Source organism: Tenrec ecaudatus, chromosome 15 (assembly GCF_050624435.1).
Source record: "Tenrec ecaudatus isolate mTenEca1 chromosome 15, mTenEca1.hap1, whole genome shotgun sequence".
In the NCBI taxonomy this organism is placed as follows: Eukaryota; Metazoa; Chordata; class Mammalia; order Afrosoricida; family Tenrecidae; genus Tenrec; species Tenrec ecaudatus.
In genome coordinates, this window is record NC_134544.1 from 113,430,305 (window position 1) to 113,454,671 (window position 24,367).

Sequence of the window (24,367 nt, forward strand, 5' to 3'; positions counted from 1 at the left end):
ATATTTCCAGTGTCTCATTGCCCAAAATCAGGGCTGGTCTAAGTTGATTCCATCCCAGGGATTTGAGGGGAAATCTGTTCTTGGATAGTTTTTCCAGCTTGCAGTCTTCGGTGGTGGTTGACTCACTTAAAAAACAAAATAAAATCAAACAAACAAGCAACTGTTGACTTCTATCAATTCCAACTCATCGTGACCCTATGGTGTTAGTGTTAAGCTCTGCTCCACAGAATTTGAACAGCTGAGTTTGAGGGAGCAGACACCCAGAGCACAAAGATTAAGGTGCTTTAACTGCTGACAAACTGTTTGGATTTTGATCTACCAGATGTGACTCATAAGGAAGGCCACAAGTCAGCCCTGAAAACCCTCTGAAGCTCAGTCCACTCTAACACAAAGGAGTTTATTACGAGTCACCGTTGAATCCACAGCAACTGACTGCAGGCCTCTTCAATTTCTGCCTCCATACGCATGGGCACATGGCCACCCTCCCCTGGTGTCTCTCTGGGTCTCTTCTTGCATAAAGACCCACCCAACTCCAATATGACCTCGTGCGCACTACAAAGACCCTATTTCCAAATTAGGGATCTTTACAGGTACCAAGAGTTATAATACCAAATTATTTGAGGCAGGGGAGGAGACAACAGGGGTCAATTCATACCACCTAGGTCTGTAACTGACATGTCATGTCCCAGAGAAAGCTCCAGGTAGGGCAATGTCCTGATGAAGCCTCAGAGCCTACACAAAGATCAGAATGGTTTCCTCTCCTCTCTGCTTGCCCTTTACAAATCTCCTGTGGATCCACCTCAGTCCATATTGGATACTCGGGTCCCTTCTTCCACCAGACCTAGAAAACTCCCAGAAGAAAGTTCAAAAATAAGTTTGGTTTGGAAGGAAACTGCAAGGTTCTCAACTGAAGTCACTTGTTTATGAATGAAGAGACTGACACACGGCTAATGAGGTGCTTGCTTGAGATCATACAGGCATGCTCTCTGTCATTAGCTTCAGAGCACAGGTTGTGTTTTCAGAATATCAGTCCCTGTCTACCCAAGAAGGCAGCAATGGTACGGACATATGTGACACACCCTCCGCCCTCTGCTCAGCCCAGTGGGATCCCTACAGGCTGTGTTTGTGCTTGGGGGAACTTGTACCTGGCCACCCCATGAAGTACCCACAGGTGGCTCATACCCAAACTTTAAGTTTCTGTTGTTGTTTGTTCTTGTTGAGTTGATACCAACACATCCCAACTTTTCCCTGGTGGCGTATCCCTGGTGGTGTAGTGGTTACTCATTGGTCTGTGATCCGCATGGTTGGGAATTAGAAACCACCAACAGCTCCTCAGGAGAAGGACTGGGCTTTCAACTCCTGTAAATAGATATAGTCTCCGAAACCTAGAGCGCGCCACTAAGAGTCACCATTGACTTGATGGCAGTGAGTCTGGGTTTTGCCAACCTCTTGTGTCTGAGTAGGACTTGTTGCACACCATTTTCAATGGCTGATTTTTCAGAATTCGATCATCAGGGCTCTTTTTGGAGGCACCACAGGATGAACTTAAATCATCAGTCTTCCAGTTAGCAGCGGAGAGCTCTGGGGAACACGAAATTACATTGAGGACAATTCAAAGTCAGGGCGCTCTACAAAGCATGAATACCTATTTTCATTATGAGCTGATGATCGAGCTTCTCGATATGTTTTTCCCTGACTCGGAGTCACTGGGCCAGAATGTGTTCTCTTCTCTCCTTACTCGAGACTTGAGTGATGCCTACCGCTTTGCTGGGTCAAGTGGAAGCTGAGTTTTCAAGGAATTTTCTGCCTACAGTGGACAGAATCACCTAAGAGCCTTCAGAGGCAATGTTGCAGTAACAGAGAGGATGTCAGGGAATCAGATTGTGTGTGTAAGGCATAAACTTGCCCCTTGTGTTTTCAATTGCACTATGCCTGCAAATGGCCCCATTCAATGTAATATGGAGCTGCTGCAATTTTAATAAATCTAGAAATAGTCAAACATTCTTATAAGGGATAATAAAGCTATGTATAAGTTGTATGTAAGTATTGTTTTTGTTTTTCAAAAATTGATTTTTTAAAGAAATCAAATATTTTATTCTATGCTTTTACACATATATTTATTATGAAAGTGATAGCCTATAGGTTATGCAATTCACTATTCTGCATTTTTATTTTACATTTAATATGTCCTTATATCTTCACATAATAACATATCTCCTGAAATATATAATAATGGCTTTCCTTATTTTAAGTGCATCATAATTCAATAAACCAACCTTCTATTGTTAGACATTTAATTTATTTTTTAAATGTTGGCTATAATAAATTAAAATGTTATTAATATTATAAGGTATGTACATGTGTATATACCCTAATTTATTCCAACTTTATACCAAATGTTTTCCTAAATGATGTGTATATTCAAGAAACACAAAGCCAACTGTTTTATTCAAGTAAATGTAGATTGGTATTTTTATGGCAAACAACTATTATTGGAAAAGCAGGTGATGACTTTTAGCCAAGTGATTTAGCTGAAAGACTCTCCATGTATATTTATCAGTGCATGCTAATAAGAAAATTACGTCATCCTTTCTTAGGAAACTGGACCTATAATAGATAAGATCCAAGACATTTCAGAGAGAAGATAATGATTATAAGATGGATATTTGTGACATTTTCATGCTTTTCTAATATCAGATCCAGAAGAAAAATGCAGTGAGTGTTGGATAATCAAGATAAATGATACAGTCAACCAACAGAAAAAAACATATTTATTATTACATATTGTTGAGTAGATTCCGATTCAAAATGACTTGAGGTACAACAGAACAAAAAGGACATTGCCTGGTCCTGTGCATCCTTACAATAGTGCCTATGTTGGAGGAGGTTAACTGGTGCAGCCACTGTGTTAATCCATTTCATTGAGAGTCCCCCCGCCCCACCCCACCTTTTGGGGGACATGTTCCACTTGACCAAGCAGAACGCTCCTCCCCAGGAATTCGGCCCTCCTGATAACATGAGGGTTCAAAACATGGAATGACGACTTGCCATCTGCGTTTCTGAAGTGCATTTTGGCTGTGAGTTTTTCAATACAGAAATGTTCATTCTTCTGGAAGTCCATGTTATATTTAATATTTTTCACCAACACCATAATTCAAAGGAATCCATTATTTCTTCAGTCTTCCTTATTCATTGATCAGATGTCATATGCATTTGAGGTGATTGAAAATACCATGGTTGGGTAAAGCCCACCTAAAACTTTAAAATCCTGTTATGTTCTGTCTTGAATTGAAGTAGGAAGAACAGGGGCTTTGAATTCAGACTCAACTGGTTAGACTCATGGCACATTCCTTCGAGAAACATCATCTGGGGTAGTTTATGCCAACTCTGATGTGATTACTAATGAAATATGGAGGTAATAGCTATTTCACAAATGTCTTTTTGAGAATTACGTGTGATAAAACCCTAAATCGGTACTTGTTTAAATATTTTCATCGAGTTCTTCTCCCAGGGAACCTGACATGTTGCAGAGGAGAATTTTGCTCCATAAGATTTCCAGCTACCATTTTGTTCTCAAGGAAATCACGAGGAATTTCCTCTGTTGCCTCCAGACAGACCATTACACTAACCTTTCACTTAACAACCAGACACATAAGCAATTAGCACTTCTCAGGGGTACCAAATCAATAGTTAGCTCAACAAATATTCATTCTCTTCTCCTATCAGGATCCAATCCAAGTCAATAAGTTACAAACTTTATTTATCAAGTTAGAATAAAGTGGGCATAGATGTCAGAAAGTAGAACAAGATTAAGAATTAGGACATAAGCAATTGATCAAGGATTGGGAAGGAGGTAAGGTCTAATGGACAGGGTGCAGGAGGCAGGCTTACAAATGTACAAGGTAGCAAACAGTGACCTGGGGACCTTGAAAAGGTAGGAATCGCTTACAGTTCTTGAGACAAGACTCCTCTTGGTGGTTTATATTTTCTGTGGGAGTAGTAGTGAGTCCTAAAACAGGGAACTATATCTCTTGCAGGTAAATCAAAGCACCCTGTAGGAGTTGTAAAAGATGGGACTAGCTCCCCAAATATTAGTCAGAATGTTCAACAGTATCTCAAGAACTGAGCAGAAAAACTATGTATTGGTAAGGGTTCGTTAAGGTACAAGTGTCAAAAAAATCTTATGAAGATGACTTATATCATCAGAATATAGTTACTTAAGAAGTCTAGAGGTAAATATGCTATGATTGGATTGGAAACTCATTGATGTATCACGTGTTCAGGTGATTTCCATCACTTCATGTGGTCAGCCTCACTATGCCAGAAATGTGCACCCATGTAGTCACAAAATGTATCACATTATAATATCTCAAACAGAACTCAGGAGGCTGGCCAGATAAAGGACTTCACATGGTGGTCTTCTCCTGTTATGAAGAACACTTCAGAACATGTTTCAATGGCTAGAATTGTGGTCTCATATGAATCCCTAAGTTATCACTAGCCAGCCAAGGATGGCAATGTTGACTGCTCTTAGATTAATGAATTCTTATCATGGACTTAAGTGCATTGAAGCGAGACACAGTTGGAATTTTCTAAGCATGAAAGAAGCAGACACTAGGTGTTGGATAGGTCTACAGAAATATGTCATAAGTTACTATTATTGCAGAGTCAATGCCCCCTTTTCAAATACAGGCACGATCTCTTTCCAAACTTATGGATTGAGCAACTTGACTGTCCTGTGAATGAGATAACACACTCACTAGAGTATATCATTCTATTGTTTCAAATTAAATGAAACAATGCACAAGAAAATGCTTTGTAATCTGGTATGTGCCCCCAAAAGCGCCATTAACTCCGCTCCAACTCATGGTAATACCAGGTGTATTCTTGTTTTCAGTGAAAGTGGATTTCCAGGCATTTCTTCAAAGGTGTCTTGAAGTGGATTCCAATCTCCAGCCCTTTGGTTAGCTGCTGATTGCATTCATTGTGTATATCACACAGTTACTCCTCAGAGTACGCAGAGTCCTCCTTTCATTTATGATTTTCAGCACCTTATATGTTGGAAGGCACGCTGGTGGCACTGTGAGGTAAGGGTTGGACTGCTAATTACAAGGTTGGCACTTCAATCCCACCAGCCACTCCAAGGGAGAAATATGAGGCTGTCTACTCTATAAAGATTTACAGCCATGAAAATCCTACATGGGGTCACTATGAGTCAGAATTCACTCGAGTGCAATGGGTTAGTTGGTTGAAGTGTGTGTGTGTGTGTGTGTGTGCGTGTGTGTGTGTGTGTGTGTGTAAATATAGTCGTATTATACTTGCCTGCTCATGTTTTTCTTCTCTAAGTAGTTGTATCAGGTACTTATGGGAGGCTCCGTAGTAGGTGATTGCTCATTGCTTGCTTGGTGTACAATTATCACAAGTTTAGATATTTTAAAAATCCTTCTATTCGGGGCTCATACAACTCTTATCACAATCCATATATATACCCATTGTGTCAAACACACTTGTACATTTATTGCCCGCATCATTCTCAAAACATCTGCTTTCTAATTCAGCCCTTGCTATCAGCTCCTCATTTTCCCCTCCCTCCCTACTCCCCCTTCCTCATGAACTCTTGATAATTTATAAATTATTATTTTTTCATATCTTACACTGTCAGACATCTCCCTTCACCCACTTTTCTGTTGTCTGTCCCCCAGGGAGGAGGTTATATGTAGATCCTTGTAATTGATCCCCCCTTTCTACCCCACCTTCCCTCCACCCTCCCGATATCATAATTCTCACCACTGGTCCTGAAGGGATCATCATCCTGGATTCCCTGTGTGTGCACTTCCTATCTGTACCAGTGCACATCCTCTGGTCTAGCCAGATTTATAAGGTAGAATTGGGATCACAATAGGGGTGAGGTGGGGAAGAAGCATTTAAGAACTTGAGGAGAGTTGTGTGCTTTATCAATGCTACACTGTACCCTGACTGGCTCATCTTCTCCTGCTACCCCTCTGCAAAGGACTGTCCAGTTGCCTACGGAGTAGATTTGATTCCCCACTCTGCACTCCCCCTCATTCACAATGATATGATTTTTTGTTCTTTGATGCCTGATATCTGATCCCTTTGATACCTCGTGATCACACAGGCAGGTTTGCTTCTTCCATGTGGGCTTTGTTGCTTCTGGGCTAGATGGCCACTTGTTTACTTTCAAGCTTTTAAGACCCCAGGCACTATATCTCTTGATAGCTAGGCACCATCAGCCTGCTTCACCACACTTGTTCATGAACACATTTGTCTTCAGTCATCATGTCAGGAAGGTGAGCATCATGGAAAGCCAGTTTAATAGAACAAAGTGTTCTTGCATTGAGGGAGTACTTGAGTGGAGGCCCAATGTCCATCTGCTACCTTAATACTAAACCTATAAATATATGCACATAGATCTATTTCCCCATCACCATATATAAATATATTTACATATGTACATGACTGTATTTAGGCTTCTGTAAATGCCCACTTGCCTCCTAGTGCTTTCCTCTCTTTCCTTTTACTTTCCTCTTGTCCCACTATCATGCTCAGCTTTCATTTGGCTTTCAGTAATTCTTCTTGATTATATTGTCCTTGATCAGGCCCTGCCAGGCCTCCCACATCCTCCTTGCTACTGGTTTTGAATCATTTGTTGTTCCTTTGTCTCTGGGATGGTTAATGCTGTTTCCTTTTCCCCCACCTCCCCCTCTCCCATGTCCCCCTGGAACCATCAGTCCCATTGTTTTCTTCTCCACATTGTTTATCCAGATAGACCCGCAGAGATAATAATATGTACATAAAAACAAGACAGCACCAAACAAACCAACACAGAAAAACAAAACAATGGCAGCAACAACAAAAACACCAATGACAAACAAAAATAAAATTTTTAAAAAGCCTGCAAATAGTTCAAGGTCTGTTTGTTGAACTTTAGGAGTGCCACGCCCTAGATCCAAAGTCTATTTTTGGTACTCCCTCAGGACTCTTTTGCTCTGCTCCCCTTGCTGTTCTGTTGCATGTCCTTAGTGTTTTGCCTCTGTTTTATGAGGTCAGCTTGGGCACAAACCCCACACTGTGTCTCCAGTGTTGCCCCCTGTAGGGCTATGGGTCAGTGAGGGATGTCACATCTCATGGTGGGGTCGGCCATAGGGTCCTCTCTGTGCATTGGCTGCTCTGAGCAGGGCTATTGTCCTCAGGGCTTGGTAGGCCAAGGTGTGCTCCACTCCCTTTACCTCCCTTCATTTCCTTCCGTTTCTGTCTGGGTATGGTAGGTTGATTCCTTTCCCTCACCAGAAGGTCTAGTGTCGTTCTCTGTGGCACACACTTGCAGGGTGGAGATCAGGCTGGCTCTGGCTGGTCCTGCCCTATGAGGTTTAGATGTTTTTAAATGCATTATCTTCAATAATTATTTAGCACTATGTTTCCTATGAGTTGAAATGCAACTTGGCTGCCCCTAACAACTGTCACAAGATGTAGAGTCTCTCCCATAAAAGGCAATTTAGTTATTTAAAGGCCAACTCTGTTGTGTGAGAGGTCCAGCTTCGGTGCAGGGCTGCAGTTGAATGACCACAGGGCATCTGGCTAATGTCATCCATCAGCCAAGTGAAGAGGAAAGTGTTTGTCCTCATTCAAGAGGAAAGGCACTACATTTCCTCCAGGTACTTTTCCCCATTCAAAAACCATTTATTATTATTATTATTATTAACTTCCGATGAGTTGACAGATAATGCAATGGACTTGGTCATATACACTAAATAGCAAATTGGATGAACTGGCTCTCCTAAAAATTCACTGAACCTACCTGGAATTTGTAACACTGAAACTTGTTTACAGAGTAGCTGACACAGTGGAAGCCGCTTTAACTGTTCTATGAACAACCACACAGCCTTGCCTGGACTCTTGCAGGAAAATTACTTGTAGAAATCTCAGCAGGAGCAATTTTTGATTTATTAGAATACTGAGTGTTCTATGCCTGAGTTACTCCTAGAACAAAATCCCATGCATGAATAAGCAAATATCTTTTTTAAATGCCAGGGAGACTTACCAGATGTTTTTGGTAACCTTTCCTCACTCGGGGTTCTCCTAACAGTGTGGGGAGCCCAGCAACCTGACAGTCACAGGAGGCAAAATGTCCCAAAGCCAGAAGAGTGACGTAACCATCTGATCAGACTCTGAGTGGGAGAAAGCATCTGTCCTTGCACCTCCCGTAGTCTTTATTGATCTCTGGGTTGTACTATCAAGGCCACTTGGAAATTGCTTTGTGAATTATGTATGTGTTGGGCCAGAACTCAAAAGCTCTTGGGTCATGATGATGGGTGAAGCCTGGGGACCTGCCAGCTGCAGAGTCTCCGTTTCTAAAGTGCAGAAACAGTGGGCATAACTGGACTTCATGGTGAGCCCAGTATTCTTGTCCCTCATGCCTGTACGAGCAGATGAGAAAACTCTAGCTTTTCCTCTGGTTCTCCTGTGCAACACACCTGTGAGCATTCTTCAAGATTACAGTCAAAATATGTGAGCAGCTTGATATCAGAACCTTTTCTATTTGCTCTCTGTGCCTCCTCTTTAATGATCTTACTTTCTCTTTTGAATATACTTTGATAACTAGTCTCTATTGAAATCTTCAATAAAAAAGGCCAAGAAATCAGTTGTCTTCCAATTAACTGCTATTTGTGCCATGCACTTGCCAGAAACGCGGTAGGAGGAGAGGAAAACAGGTGACTATGTTGAAAAAGCTGAAGGTAAACAATACTGAAGTAGTAGAAAGAAACAGAAGTGAAAAGAGGAGGTTTATTCGGTTTAGTTAGAAGATATTTTTCAGACTTGCGTGGTTTTGAAATTAAGCAACGACGAAGAAAATGGAAGTTTTATGGACTAGACGTCATATCCGACACAGATATTTTTAAGTGCAGTGAGTAAAAAGAGATAGAGGTACATTTGAGATGGCATGTGGCATAGGGTTCAGAGAAGGTGTCTGTCTACAGGATACCGTGTTTGAAGGAAGTCTTTAAGGAAGTAGAAATGGGCAAGAGTGGGAATGGGGTTACCATGAGAAAAGGCATGGAGGGAAGACCTGAAGAACCTGCAAGGGTCCTTCGTGAAAGACCTCCCCATGTTCCGGAGGGTAGAATGATCCAAATCAAAGCAGAATGTATATGCCCCCTAGTCTGTCACGGTGTCATACTGTGTGTGGTAGCTTGTGTGTTGAGAGGCTTACAGATACATCAGTCATGTTTCAAATATCAGCAGAGTTACCCAGGGTTGTCAGGTGTCATCAGAATAAGACCGACTAGGAAGACAAGGTTGGTGATCGATTTCTGAACCATAGCCAGTAAAATCCGTAATGGTTCTGAGCAGAATGCTGATTACTACAGTGCAGGAAGGTGAACCCCCTTAGGGTAGAAGGCACGCCTCTTTCTTATTTTCAAATAGATTTCATGACTGGATCACAAGACAAAGATAATTTAGTAGGATTTAGGACTTTATAATGGAGATAATTGTAGATGATGCCTACATACACCGTATTTTCCATATAAAAGACAAATTACCCTTGATTTTCATTGACATTTTTTAAAATTCTCAAAGTAAACTCCAAGCTCATTAACATTGAGTGGATTCTGACTCACAGTGACCCGACATTGGATTCTCACGGCCGCGAGTCTTTGGAAAATAGACTCATCTTTCTCCAGGAGTGCAGCTGTGGGGTCGGAGCCTCCAACCTTGGGGTGAGCAGGCCACCTTTAGTGGGCAGCGTTGCTGGGGCTCCTTTCCCTTATGTAGAACAAAGACAAAACACAAGCCTCACTGCCAATGAGTAGATGCTGCCTCATAGAAACTCCTGAGAACAGGGTGGGACTGCCTCGCCGCGTGCCCGTGACTGTACCTGCTTGCCTGAGGAGTCTCCTTGGGGTACCAACTCCCAACCTTGCGTATCATAGCGCAATGCGTAGCCCTTATGCCACCAGAACTCCCTTCTCTAAGGAGAGAGGAAAGACATGCTATTTTATAGACATGATAAAATTGTGGGGAAATGATGTATTAAACCAAACTATTTTATATATTTTACTTTAGAAAATATTTTCGAACAGCGGCTCTCAACCTTCCTAATGCAGCCACCCTTTCATACAGTTCCGCATGTTGTGGTGACCCCCAGCCACACATTGTTTTTGTTGCTACTTCATAACTGTCATTTTGCTACTGCTATTAATCAGTTGACCCCTGTGAAAGGGTCGTTCGGACCCCCCAAAGGGGTCGCAGCCCAGAGGTTGAGAACCGCTGTTTTAGCACATAAAGATTCTTTCTTTTCTGCCTCTAAATTCTTTCCTCCTATAATTTCATTTTCTTGCCTTGGGAACTGTGGCTCCCCAAAGGAGCAGAACAAAGGTGTGAATGTGAAACACAGAAGACTGGCAGGAGAGAGCCTGAGCTCAGGAAAGGGCTAACGCTCTGGGGGCTCTTCAGAAGCAGGAAGAGCAACCTACCCCGGAGAGCTTCCGGGGGAAGTGGGAAGCCTGAAGATCTTGGACCACAGTAGCCTCTCCAGTGCTTTTGCAAAAGAAAACAAAAATTCTTCCAAGGAGGCAAGGGAACTGAGAATGCCTGATACACCGCCCTCCACCAGTGAAGAGAGACGGGTACATTTTAAAGGGAACGCTCTCATGCGATTCTTTTTATACACCGGCGTTTGTGGATGCCAAACTTTTCAGGCTACATTTAGCATGGATTACACACAATTGTCAGTATTGTCCTCGAATCTCCAGTTAAGATTTCCACAAGTAAGATAAAAATGTAGGGTAAGATATTATTTTTATTGTTTATTTTCCTTTTTAAAAAATCATTTTACTGGGGCTCATACAACTCTTACCACAATCCACACATACATCAATTGTGTAAAGCACGCTTATACATTCATTGCCCTCATCATTCTCATAACTTTTGTTTTCTGCTTGGGCTCCTGGAATCAGTTCTTCATTTTTCTTCCCCCTACCTCCCTCACCACTCCCCCTTCCTCATGAACCCTTGATAATTTATAAATTATTATTTTATCATTTCTTACACTGCCCAACATCTCCCTTCACCCATTTTTCTGTTGCCCATCCATCATGGAGGAGGTTACATGTATATCCTTGTAATTGATTTCCCCTTTCTAGCCACACTTCCCTCTTCTCTCCCAGTATTGCCACTCTCACCATTGGTCCTGAGGGGTTCCTCTCTCCTGGATTCCCTGTGTTTCCAGTTCCCATCTGCACCACTGTGCATCCTCTGGTCTAACCAGGTTTGCAAGATAGAACTGGGATCATGATAGTTGGAAGGAGGAAGCATTTAAGAACTAGAGGAAGGTTGTGAGTTTCATCAATGCTACACTGCACCCTGAGTGACTCATCTCCTTCCTGCTTCCCCGCTGCAAGGGATGTCCAGTTGTCTACAGATTGGCATTGGGTCCCCATTGCGCACTCCCCTCATTCACGATGATATGATTTTTTACCCCCTTTAGTGCTTGATACCTGGTCCCCTCGACACCTGTAATCACACATGCTGCTGTGCTTCTTCCATGTGGGCTTAGTTGCTTGTGGACTACATGGCTGCTTGTTTACCTTCAAGCTTTTAAGACCCCAGACACTATATCTCTCAATAGCCGAGCACCATCAGCCTGCTTCACCATACTTACTGTCTAGTGAGTATGCTCAATAAAAAGAAGGACTTCTTGATGCAAACTTGTGTAAATACATTTTCTTATTAATATAACATATTAAAATCTTACCCCCAAAATAGTTACTGTCAAGCAAAATAACAAAATCATTATCCTGGGTCTCTGTTACAGATTATTAGATCTTTCCATATTAAGCAATCTTTCTAATTCAGCAGAATGTCTTGAAGGTCTTGAAAGCAAATTCACCTTACATATGTGAGCCTCCCTGTTCCCCCTCCCCACCCCGATGCACACAAAGGTCTACTTGGTAGTGATGTGTAACAAACACTAGTGGTGCCCATGCAGCCAGCCACTGCCCAGGTTTCCCTGGTACTTTGTTTCAGCCACATTGAAGAGTTCCTTCAGATCTTGAAAAACTGAATTCAGCTTCTTAATGAGCCACATAGACACTGGTTCATTTGGAGGGGGTGGGTGTCAGTTCTTTTGGGCAATCATGATCTTTCTTTCACAGGGAATAGGCCCTGCTCAGAGCCTTTCTGTGTAGTAGATCGTATTTCCAAATGTGGACGATACTGCCTCCTGTAGGGTGCTGGGGTAATCCAGAGGGGTGCAGATGTGGATACTCCTCATGCTTTATCCTGGATTATGGGCTCTACGGCAAAAGTTTTCCGTCGCCAGGGAAGTGCCCCCGAGCAGTTTTTATTTCCCTGAATAGGGGTGGTAGGCTAAAAAAGTTTGGGACCTTATGCCCTAGAGGCTGATGGGAAGCAGGATGGACGGTGTACAGTGAATGAGTGCTTGTGACCTCAGCTTTGTTTCTTCATTCGATGTAAGTCCACGGTGATCTAAGTGGTTAGCCCCAGGTTGTTAAGCTGAAACTTGGAGACCACTTAGGCCTGATGTTCTACTTCTGAGAAATCAGCCACTGGTACCACATGGAGCACAGCTCTCCTCAGGCCCACAGGGGCCAGCATCAGTCAGAGTCAATTCAACAACTTGTTGAATTGCCGGGGACGCAGTGTAATAGAAATTTGGGTTCTAGTCCCTCTTCTATACGTTCCCTCTGTCCCCAGTTGGGCCTGAACCCAGCTATGCTGCCTTGGCGAGGGACTGAGGCTGTTTTCACCTCGACAAAAAAAAAGACGATTAAGGTGAATGATTCATTAAGATTACTTCCAGATGAATTGTTGGGGTTATAAATTCATATTACTGTTATCTCTAAGATAAGTTCGTCTCCTTAATCATCTCAGAATAAAAAAAAGTGAAAACTAGAGACTGCATTGGTAGTCTGTCAAAATAACCAACCCCTGTCATGATCCCTCTCCTCTCCTACAGTTTCCAACTCTCCTGTTCTTTTCCTCTTTGTGAATCGTGTTCACTTTGCCTCACCATGCTGGCCTCCAGGGTGTTTGAGTGTGAGTAGACTAGAGAAACAAATCCATGGACACATCTATGTCTATGAGAAAGAGATTTATATATAAGAGCAATTGAATATTGAGAAAACATCCCAGCCCAGTCCAGATCATGTCCACAAGTCCGATAATAGTTCCTATGTGCGATACCAATCTTGAAAGTCCTCTTCAGACTCACAAAACACATGCAATGATGCTGAATGTAGAAGATCACAGGACAGTGGGTAGAAAGTTTTTGGATCCAGTGGCATTGGAAACATCTCAGCGCTGGCAGGGGTCTCTGCATGGCACCCCAGGGTGGGTCCATGTGTCTTGTCAGCTGCGATGCCTCCAAGGATGTGAGCAGAGAGTCTCCCACCTTCATGGAGGAAAATCAGGATTTCCCAGAGTTCTCAGGAGAAGGTCATGCCCACACAGAAGCCTCATTGGCTATGATCTGATTGACAGGTTAGACTCCACCCCTACACTCTTACTCCTTAAATTAACAATTATGTAACTACCACATAGGGGAACACTGATTTTTGTGGGGAAGGAAACCTGATGAAGGGAAAGGGAAATTTCTTAATATGACTCCTCCACCCAAGTTTCTGTAACTCCCCACAATTATTGGATGGGACAGTGAAAACAGGGTGTGCACAACATGCAGAGGGAACTGGTCAGCTTTCATAATACTCCTCCTCCACCATAAAGACAGACCATCTTTGAAACAGCAGGAGAGAGAGAGAGCCCAGAACCATCTGGACATCATCTTCCAGATCTGTGTCTGGATCTATCAGAGATCTGATAGATAGATCTGATAGACGAGAGGTCCTATGGATTGTAGCGGAGAGGCTTGAGGGAGCAGTGCTAAGATTATTGGATATCCTTCCCTTATCTGGCTCCAGACTATGAGACTTTGAAACAGAATGACAAGTTGGCTGGCTTTGTGGCCCACAGGGACAAAAGCCAAGGGGCCACGTGGCTGAGCGACTGAGGACTGGAGGGATACTGGGTTGTTGGTGGAGGCGAGGTGCTGCTGTGAATCAATGACTATCTGCTCCCTGCTGATTGATCCTGCCTGGGGATAACCTTAATTGGTGTGATTATTGCCTGTGATTTCTGTGTGGCCATTGTGACTGACCAACTACAGACTCCCACGTAGCTGTGGAGGGCCGTGGGAGGAGTAGGTAAAGAAGGATGGGATGGAGGGTGGAGGCGTGGCTGACCTGTGCTTCTTGGACAGAGAAGGACATATATGGCCTCCCATACCTTTAAGTGCCAGAAGCTTCAATCCTTATTTGCTTCATTTTTTTGCAGAAAATTTAGAGGTACTCTGTGTACTCTTTGATCACAATGCCTGATATTGCATACGATTGAACCCTGGGTATTTGTATATGTTCAGGTACTGATAGAGAAGAGATATAAGTCATCTCAGGCAGCACGGAAAGAAAAGTTTGTTTCACCTTTTTATGGATTGAGCTGTTCCATCTACAACAAAGTGTTATAAATTGTAACCTTCCCACATGATCTTTGGGAGAAAGATGTGCAGATCTGCTTGCTCAAAGTTGACTGCCTTGAGCCCCCTATTGGGTCCTATGTGGTCACTATGAGTTGGAATTACCCAGTTTCCCCGAAAGTAAGACATCCCCAGAAAATTAGACCTACTTACAATTCTGCCTCTCACTGAAATACAAGGCATCCCCCCGAAAATAAGACCTCCCCGAAAATAAGGGTTTGGATTGTTATGATGATGTTCCAGAAGATGATGACATACTGTCATTGAATAAATGAGTACCATTACTGTTGTACATGGAAATAATGGTAGTAACAAGAAATTCTTGATACTGTAGGATTCACGGTTTGTCTGGTTATGCTGGTTTGTGATGACAACTACTACCGTACCGTATACAGGTCATAAAGTGGCGATACTTGGAGGGAAGGAAGGTGGGGTAGAAAGGGGGAACCGATTACAAGGATCTACATATAACCTCCTCCCTGGAGAACAGACAACAGAAAAGTGAGTGAATATGACAAAATAATAATAATTTACAAATTATCAAGGGTTCATGAGGGAGGGGGCTCAGGGAGGGAGGGGGAAAATGAGTAGCTGATAACAAAGGCTCAAGTAGAAAGCAAATGTTTTGAGAATGATGATGGCAACAAATGTACTAATGTGCTTGATACAATGGATGGAATGGATGGATGGATTGTGATAAGAATTGTATGAGCCCCCAATAAAGTGATTTTTTAAATAAATAAATTTGTGAAAGCCACCCACTTATATTTCTGTTCTAGCAATACTAGACAATGGAGACACTTCCCAGTTAAATTTCCATCATAAAACATTGTGCAGCTTCAGGAGTGCTCTTGGAAACGTAAGGATAAGAGTTCCTACTTCCCCCAAGGGGTTTTCCTGTTAATACCTGTAGCTAGGCAAGAGCGAGAAACCCATGTGCTGAGAATGAGCATTGGTTTTGAAAGCAAATACCGCATTTGAAAGCCTCTCCTCATACTTGCAGTGAGTCCTGTCCACTCTAAGTGTCCATTTCCTTGGATAATTCACACCTACTTTTCTAATAGCACTTGCTGGCAGAGCGCTGCGTGGCTAGGTGCCATGGACTTGATTTGGGCTCATAGCGGCGCCATGTTCACGGAGGGACCCTGCCCCACTGGGTTTCCTGTAAGCTACAGGGAAGCAGAACACGAAGTCTGTGTCCTGTGCAGCCACTGGGTGGATTCATTCCATCAACCTTTCAGTTAGCAGCCTCAGTAACACTTAAGCAGCACTCCCTAGCAAAAGTGTTGTAATGATTATAAATTATATAAATAACGTGTCTAGCATAATGCAGACATGTGAGGAAGGATAGCCACTGCCGAATGTCAACTCAACTCCAAGATTGATTCCTTTGCTTTCCACCAGCCCTTTTTAGGATTTTTTTCACCAGCCCTTTCTAATCAAGATAGCTTTAAATAGAGACTTTTAGGGAGAAATTAAGAGTGCATATATTTAACATAATTAAAGAAATAAAAGAGGTATTGAAAGTATGCAGACAGGCCAAAATAAATCAGTAATAACCCAAAACATTTAAATAACAACTAAGTAGAACTTATATAATTATAAAGTAGAGAAATTAAAATTAGAAACTTAAGGTGTATGATAAAGCTTCTGATAAAATCCTGGAAATGCAGAATAGGGAACAAAAACCAAGGGAAATATTAAAAAGTGATTAAGTAGCATTGAGTGAGAAGGTCTTCAGAAGCATTTTCAATTATCCATAAAAAGGGCTTTAAAGCCACCCTTTCTTGCCCAGCTCTGTCATCCTGGAGCTGGGCCTTATGGATATTTCCTCTTTGGCTAATGACAGAATGTGGGAATTCATCAGTAGAGGTCACTGGGGTGATTCTGAAAATCAGCAACACTAAGAAGACACCTCCATTCTGAGTCACCCTCCAGTTGCCATTTAATTGTTTCCCACTCATAATGCCTACAAGCCCTTGCAGTGTAGTAGTTATGGGCGGGGCTGCTAGCCAAAATGTCAGCAGTTCATAACCGCTAGCAGCTCCATGACAGAAAGATGGGTCTTTCTGCTGCTGTGCAGAGTTATACTCTTGAAAACTCACAGGGGAGACTCTACCTAGCCCTATAGAGTCAAGATGAGTTAGCGTCAAGATGGGTTGGCATTGAATTTGGTGTGGTTTTAGTCATAAGTGTGTGTCAGAGAAGAACTTTGATCATAAGGTTTTCATTCGGGGTGGGGGCTGGGGGGGCTGTAGGACAATAGATTATCAAATCTTTCTTCGGAGGCGCCTCTTGCTGAACTTGAACATCTAACCATTTGCCGGAGCCAGGGGCTCCCCAGGTGGGACGGTCCTCCATAATTATTATGCAGCTATTCTCCGAGGCCATCATCTCCTCCCTAGTGGCTGCTTCTGAGCAGCTCAAGCTTGCCCTCTGGCCACTGAGGGCTATTGCTTGCCTACCATCCTGACAGTAGAAGGCTGCTTCCAGAGGGAAGCTCTTCTTCTTTCACCCATATCTTCTGAAAAATCTGCCAAGCACTGGCAGGCTGTCAAAGATCAGGAACTGCCCCTAGTAAACACAAGCCTGCAACACCACTCACTGCCCTAGGTAAACAAGCCTTCCTTTGCCCTTAGCTACCAAATTCTCCCCCACCCGACCCCCTGCAGCCCCCATTCATGGCACCCCCATGGAGTTAAAAGAATGAGTTGAAAAGTATACTGTCAAGAGTCTTTAGGCATTGTCTGTGGGAAGGAATTTTGCCAGGCCCTGCTGGACATCAATGTCATTCCAGGCTCTCCAACCCTAGTGGTCTCTCTCCCCACTGTGGCTCCTGGTGACCCAGGGACCTCTTTCCATCACCCTGCCCCTACCACCTTGAGACCCTTGTATGCATACCAATCTTTGCTCTCAACTCTCACTTTTGTCTCAGTACACATTCTAAACAAAGCTAACTAGAGAAAGCAAAGGCTCTCAAATCAGAAGATCTCCACCTTAAATGGGCTGTCTGACTTACTCAGGATGTGAACTGCTGTCGTTCATTTAACAGCTCCATGCTTGGTTTCCTTAGCAATACAATCGAAATAATCCCTGCCCACTCATCTTAAATCATTGTTGGTCAAGCGCAAATGAGGTAATGTGTGCAAAAAGTCTTATTGCTTATAAAATGTGTCATAAATGTAAATCATTCTTAGACCTGACCTGCACTCCCAGCTGTGAGCCACAAGTGGAGCGGAGGCAGAATGATAATTATGGATACAAGGGGATATGGGGAATAAAGGGTTGGTGGGTGGGAGATAGGGAGGGAAAGGGGACTTCAGGAGTATCTAATGAAGAGAGGAGCAGGGAGGGAGCACTAGAACGGATTTTGATTTCATGAATCATCTTGGGCACAATTGCACCATGGGGGGAGGGGAAAGCTCTAAAATTGATGTGGGGGTGATTGTACAATTCTCCATGCCATGATTGAATGGCTAACTATTGAATTTTATGATATATAAATTACTTGCCAATAAAACAGGGTTTTATTTTAATTTACAAAAGGCCCTGACCTACAAATTAGAAATCATTTGTCTCCGAGGGACAGCTCTTGCAGGATTTTATACTGCGTGCTTTGAGCATCTCAATGTTTTCAGGATGCAGGGGAGGGTATTTTGGATGGTAGTTTTCCCGTCTTCCCTTTCCTCCTGCTGCTGATATCAGCATATGCATATACAGTGAAGGCCAGCATTTCTCTTACCTCCCAAAGCATCCTCCTCCTAATAGCTGGTAGGGGTTGTGCTGTAATGATGACCGCAGGTGGGACAGGCTGGCTGCACAGCTCTGTGGCTCAAAACAGCCCTGGCTGCCCCCCCCCCGGCCCGCCCCCCCGGGACTATTTCTCAAGCTTTGATGGACTCCAATTGGAAAAGGTGAAATCCTGGCAGTTATTTTTGACACTTCCCCGAGAATTGATGCCTGACGGATGCCCTCAATGGAACTGGAGCTGTGGAAGTTCACTGCAGCCGTCTGCTCCATGGTCACAGAGCCTCCCCAGTTGTCTCCCATGGGCCAGTGACAATAACGCAATTACCCCCCATCCTTGCTGGGAAGCTGAGTAGGTGGAATTTATAATGGGGAGCAGAGTGGATATGTCAGCTTAAGTAAATGCATAGAGGAAACAAGGGCAGAATTAAGCCTCTGTGGAGATCAGAAAGACACTCAAATGTATTTGCTCTCAGGATTACAAGTACACCCAGGAGTCAAACTTGATATATTTATGGACTTGTATTGGTCTGAATCCTGATATTTTGCACACACACACACACACACACACACACACACACACACAAATTACAGTAGTGGAAGCAAACAAGTTTTAAAAAAAACACCAAACCAATTGCCATGGCGTTGATTACAACACATGTGGGTGGGCAGAGTAGAACTGTGCTCTGTAGGCTTTCAACAGCTGATTTTTCAATTAGATCAACAGGCATGTATTCTGAGGGGCTTCTGGGTTAATACAAGCATCCGGTCTTTTGGTTCGCACCCAAGAATGTTGTTACTCATTCGAACTACCCAAGGACTACTTAAAGTAATTATTTCAAAATCCTGAAAGTTGGCTTTTAGCCATATACACACTAATCCCACTGTTATCCCTTATTCTAATTCTCAGTGGTAATGTGCTAAGTGCACATGCTATTAAACACTGGACCTGAGCTGCAGCCACCAGCAGCTGCCTGAGATGACCATTGGATGGGAGCAAAGCTGTAGGACTTGCCAAAGGCAAAGGTTAACAGCAACGAACTATCCAAAAACACCACCAGTCCCTGGATAGTTCTTAAACCCAGAAGCTAAAATGATGGAGCGGCCAGCTGGCCCTCAGAATTGGGAGTTGGTGTGGTAGTTATGTAATTCCATGTCAACTTGATAAATAGGATGTAGGGGTGGAGTCTAGCTTGTCAATTGGGTCCATTCTGATGGTGCCTCCTTGTGGGTGTGGCCTTCTCATGAAGAGGATTCTGGGAACTTCCTCTCGTTCTCCCTGGAGGTGGGCCACACTCTGCTTCAACTTCCTGTGGAGGAGACACTTAGGGAACTGGGGAAGCCACTTGGAGATCCACACTAGCATTGAGATGGTTTCACCACCACTGGATCCCCAAGACTTTCCAACCCTGGCCTGTGAGCTTCCTGCATTCTGCATCACTGAATGTGCTGTGTGAGTTTAAAGAGGAATTTATGGACTGGTATTAGACATAAGGTTAATATCATACTTATGAACTTGATCTGGACTGGACTGGGATATTTTCTCAATATACAACTGCTCTTTGATATAAAGCTCTCTATTACATATGAGTGTCTCTGGATTGGTTTCTCTCATCAATCTGGTCTAATACAGCTGTGTAGAAGTAGTAACGGAGACATGTGAGGTCTGACCAGAAAGTGGAAGGAGAAGGGAGCTGAACAGATAGATATGTGGGATGGTTGAGTTTATAAAAAGACGTACACACACACAAAATAAAGACGTACACACAGGGTTCTCTTGACTCAGCCAAGTCTGACTCATTGCTTGCGTAGCTACTATTGATTTGCTTTCAATGTTTACCCAATTTAGTAAATATCCACAAGCTGATTTATTCACCATTGAATGTCATATCTTTTAAAATTGAAAATAAAACTATGATTGTTGAATGGACGGCCTATGTGTGCCATGGTGACCCATGTGTTCCAGAGCAGAACTGCGTTTTTCAAAAGCTGATATCAGGAAGTCGATCACCCAATCTTTCCTTCAAGGTGCCTCTGGATGAACGTAAACCTCCAACTTTTCAATTAGCAACTAAGTGTGCTTCTTGTTTGCATCACTTTCTTAAAATATAGACTTTTGTTTATCTATAGGTCTTAACTTCAAAGAGGGAAAACAATATATTCGATAAATTTTTTCTATACACTGTTTATAATGAGCAAGAAATAAATAACAGAAAAGGCCCAGCTCTGTAGACTCTCCTGCAGTATAGTCCATTACTCCGTCAGACTCTGATAAACATAATCTGTGTGTCCCCAGCAAATTCAAATTACTCTCCTTGAGAGACTTGGGTAAGAAAGGGGGGCAGGGAGTTGGATACTGATAATACGATACAACTCAGTGGTGAGTGATTATTAATGGGGTTGTTTGCTAGTGTCATCCTGCCCGGTCTAAAATGCACCATTGCAGAAGCAGAAGCAGAAGAGAGGAATCACACTACGACCAAAGAATAAGAGTAGGAGCAGAACAGATCCCTTAGACGCTGCCCCCCCCCCTGCCAAATCCCTGGACTTTGAACTCCTGGGACCCACAGGCAGACATCTGAGCACCAGAGAAGCAGCAGCAGGACCACGAGCAGAACCCACTGCAGGGCTGTGGGAGCCCCAGCCCAAGGAGCTGAGTAAGTAAAGTCTGGTTCTCTCCAGCAGAAGGCTTGCTTATGGAGTAGGGCACTTCCATCACTTAACTTGGAGGCTAGATTTGCTGACCACTGGATCTGTAGCAGGGTGTCTTCAGGCATGGCCTTCAGGTAGAGTACTGTGTCTTTTGACATTTATTAGCAGTACTAAAAATACCCTTTCACATGTCCAAGGAGGGCAGAAGCCAGGCCCAGGGCCAGAGAGAGGCTTAGATGAAGGCATAGCAGAGAGAAAATGCTGTCCTCCTAATTATATCAAAATATAATCCATTTGGGGATGTAAAAATTATTCTTTCCTCCTCACACAGAACTGTACTTAAGTGACTCTAAATACTGACAATGAAAGAACATTCAGAAGGCTTATCACTCAAAAAGCTTATTTCAAATAAACATCAAAATATGCCTTCGTTCACTGCTTGATTTGGTACCACATGAAAAACTCTTTTATTATTTTAAATGTCCTATCTCTTCCAGGCTAAATTAAGTTATATTTGAAGTTTCCAATACAGAAAGATAATTTGGGACAGATTTGAGTATTGCACGAACATGAAGGAAGAACTCCATGCTACCACAATTGGCTCAAGGAAAATTTCCACATGAAAAACATCTTCATCAAAGAACACATAGTAAGTTCATCTTCAAATGACTACTTTCACCGCTTTCCAAGTGCTGGCTATCACATCTGACACACGTGCACAACATGACCACGTTTTTGCTTTCAATGTGTACTTCATCATTGTCCCTTCTCTAATTACCAGTTATTGTTAGGAACTGTCAAATCAATTTTGACTTGTAGCAATCCCATGGGACAGTGTGTTTGCCTGGGCTGCAATCTTTATGGGTGAGGGTTGCCAGGGCTTTTCTGATGAGAAGGAGCGGGTGGGTCCATCCAAACATTCAATTGGTTCCCAGTTGATCGCTTCACTGTGGTGCCACTCAGGCTCCTTGAAGCAGTAGGGAAAGTTCAACAGATGGCAGCCCCCTACTCACTTGATATAGAATTATCACAGATCTACAAATTTTTTAATGCATCGTTTGGCAATATTTAGCATTCTCTCTTTAACAATGATGTTGATTCTCTTCTTGGAAAAGCAAACTTACTCTGTAACGTGTGCTTGTTGGGTTCCTGAAGAACAGAGTATATAAATTTCCAAAATATCGTTTGGCCCTCTGTCTCCTCAAAGTATTTTGGAAGTGTACAGTCAAAATAGGAGCATTGGTGGCATAGTGAGTTACATCATGTTGGACTGCTAGCCTCAAGATCCTCAGTTTGAAGCCACCAGCTACTCTGACAGAGAAAGATAAGGCTTTCTACTCCTGTAAAGAGTTACAGCCTCCGAAACCCACAGGGGCAGTTCTAGTCTGATCTATACGGTCACTGTGTGCCGGAATTGACTCAATGACAGTGAATGAGAAGCACCTAATGTTGAAACCAACTCTGGGTTAATGATAGGGAGGCCGGTTATAAAGAAAATTAGAAACAACTTCACTAAATGTTCAAGCCAAACTAAGTCCCCTGCCATTGAGTCTATGGAAACCCAACACATAGAGTTTTCAAGGTTGCAAATCTTTACGGGAGTAGAAAGCCTCCTCTTTCCCCACAGGAGCAGCTGATGGGCACGAAGTGCTGACCATACAGACTTGCAGCCCAGTTCATACCAGACAGTGCCACCAGCATCTCAATCTCAGAAATGACCAGGTATCTGACCCTTAAAGAAGGAATAGCCATTGTCGTGTCTATCTGCTTACTATCACTTTGTAACATACAACTCAAACCAAGCCCACTGCCACGGCATGAATTCCAACTCATTCCAGGCTCAGAGGGAGATGCAAAAGAAGATATGTTGCTGTGACTTGTGACTTGAGGCTTGTAACTGCCTCCGGGCTTAAGGTTAAAAACAAAACAAAACACCATCACACTACTAGCAGCTTCCCTATTCTGCCCTCATACCTAGTAGCCAACCCTCGACCCTTGTATTGGTCTTCTGATCGCTCTGAAGTGTGGAAGGCTGGATTTACCGGGCTTAGAATGGTGGTCAGTTTGTCACTATTCATCACTGGGGAGAAATGGTTGAAGCCAATGGACCTGGAAAGATCTTCAACATAGAAACAAACAAAAGGGCCCTTGAAGCAGCATGTGGCAAATAGGGACACATTGTGGAAGAGTGATGAGAGACTGAAAAATAAACAAGTGCAGAGGATTTCCTTGGCTTTCTTTGACAGTCCAGTGGATGCTAAAGATGCATCCAGAGATGTGAATGGAAAGTCCTTAGATGGAAAGTCTTGAACAAGCCACTAAACCAACATTTGAAAGAGGAAAATGTGCAGCCCCCACCCTCACCGCCAGGAAGCAGAGGTCCCCTAGAAGTGGTGAGGCAAGGTGGAAGAGAAGGCAGTAGACCAGGGGGCCTCCTGCAAGTGGAGGGTATATGAATGATGATGGGTATTCCTTGAAATTCAACATGAGTTCACGCAGGAAACCGCTTCCAGTGGAAAGAGGACCTCGACCACAAAGTGGAGGCCGACTTCCTAAAAGATGAGCTCCTGACGGAGCAGTGTGCACCAGCAGTGGAATGGGTGGAAGTGCTCCTGAATCTCATGGAAGGGATAGGTCCAGAGGCTCACAGCAAAGGGAGCCCCTGCCCCCTGCAGCAATGTTAATTTGCCCTGAGAGAGGATGGATTTCTACTAAAGGCAGTTATTCAAACAGAAGTTACTCAAGTTCTGGTGACACAAGAGGTTCTGCGCCACCACCAAGAGATTAGCTGTATGTTATTATGGTCATTTCGGTTCATGTGATGACTATCCCTGTAGATGGCTTTGGTTATGATTGTGACTCCAGGCCATGCCAGTGGAGGCTCCTCCAGAGATTCCGAGAGATATGGTAATTCATATAGTGGTCCACCAACACAAGGCCCCTACCACCTTATGGTGGAAGCAGTCACTATGCTGATGACAGCAGCTCACAGGATGGATATGGTGGAAGTCGAAACAGTTCCTCAAGCAGCCACAGGAATCTCTGCTCCAGTGGTTGTGATCTGGTTGGCAGATATGGACGAGGGCTTCCCCCTTCTGTGGACAGGGCGTACTCTCCTCCACGTGATTCCTACAGCAGTCAAGCTGTGGAGCACCACGAGGTGGTGGTCATGGAGGAAGCTGATCTCATAGAGGGGGAAGCATGAACATACTAAAAACAAACAACACTTTGGGCAAATATCACGGTTCAAACAAACAAAAAACATAAATTATTCTGCATAACTACTCAAGGACTATTAAGAAAAAATTGTGTTACTAAAAACAGGAAAAAAAATCCTGTTTAAGTTCTCCTCCATAATTTTTATGGCCCCTGTGAGGAAAAAAGTAAACTTGTTTAAAT

General features: G+C 43.2%; 1 pseudogene; it reads left to right on the forward strand.

Moving 5' to 3' along the window:
* The first annotated feature begins 23,058 nt into the window (after nt 1-23,058).
* Nucleotides 23,059-24,151, forward strand: LOC142427890 (RNA-binding motif protein, X chromosome-like; annotated as a pseudogene).
* The last annotated feature ends 216 nt before the right edge of the window (nt 24,152-24,367 follow it).